Source organism: Gekko japonicus, unplaced genomic scaffold, assembly GCF_001447785.1.
Source record: "Gekko japonicus isolate JY-2015 unplaced genomic scaffold, Gekko_japonicus_V1.1 scaffold7464, whole genome shotgun sequence".
NCBI lineage: Eukaryota > Metazoa > Chordata > Lepidosauria > Squamata > Gekkonidae > Gekko > Gekko japonicus.
Window position 1 is genome coordinate 13,822 of NW_015176190.1, and position 1,329 is coordinate 15,150.

The window sequence follows — 1,329 nt, forward strand, 5'->3', positions numbered from 1 at the left end:
CTGCTACAAAAAAAAAAGCCCAGGGTTTTGACAACAAACAAAAAAAACAGAATAAGAAGCAAAAGGTGGGTGTGGCAACATGGGGGTGTGGCCTAATATGCTAATGAGTTTCTGCCATTGGGTGTGGCCTATTATGCTAATAGGTTCTTGCTTGGCTTTTTCTACAAAAAAAGCCCTGCTTGGAAGAGAGACCCAATGTGGTCTTGTGGCTGGAGTGTCAGAATAAGGTTTGGGAGACCCAGGTTTGAATCCCCACTGTGACCTAAAAGCTTGCTGGGTGACCTGGGCGTAGTCACACATTCTCATCCTAACCTAAGTCACAGGGTTAAGAGTATTTGGGAGTAAAGCCTATGCATGCTTCCCAAAAGAAAAGAGGTCTAAGTTAGATTGACAGGACCTCAGAAGGAATAATGCTTGGATATTCAGCTATAGGATACTAGATCCAAGCACAAACAAGATAACCATCAGCAGATTTGTGTACATTGATGAAAGTCAGAGAACTCCAGATTCAGAAGGGGCCAATGCTGAGGTAGACAGCCAAATTGTGTATCCTCATGTGCCTAACACCAAGGAACAAAAGACAACAGATCCTGAGACAATCCTGATCGATGGGACAACCTCCAGTGCTTCACCAGATTATCCTGACCAAGAAGGTGAGACCACAAAGGTTGCATGGAGACAATCAAGGTGTTCCAACCCCAAGACTGTTCTATCTCGCAGAAACGGCAGAAGTTGCAGAAGTACCTTCATTATGGACCCGGCTGATTTGGCCAATCAGCCAGTCTCCAATTTGCCCTATTTGGGCAAACTACTTGAGAAAGTGGCAGCGATTCAGTTGCAGAGCTTTATGGATGACACTTCCATGCTAGACCCAACTCAGTTCGGCTTCCGGCCAGGCCATGGGACAGAGACAGCACTTATTGCCCTTACAGACAACCTCCAGAGGCATCTGGATTGAGGTGGTATGGCGGTACTATTGTTGTTGGACCTGTCGGTGGCGTTCGACACGGTCGACCACCAGTTAGTGATCCACCGCCTCACCGACACTGGGATCCAGGGGCTTGCCTTGCAATGGCTTATCTCCTTCCTCCAAGGTTGGGGACATAGGATGGCAAATGGGGAACAGACGTCCCAGAGGCACCCGCTGGTTTGCGGGGTCCCTCAAGGGGTGGTGTTATCCCCAATGTTATTAAACATCTATATGCGCCCCCTCGCCCAGATTGCCCGGAGGCATAGGCTAGGGTGTCACTAATACACGGATGACACCCAGCTATATCTGCTGTAGGGCAGTCAGTCCGAATCTACCCCAGATGACCTGGAGCAGGCGCT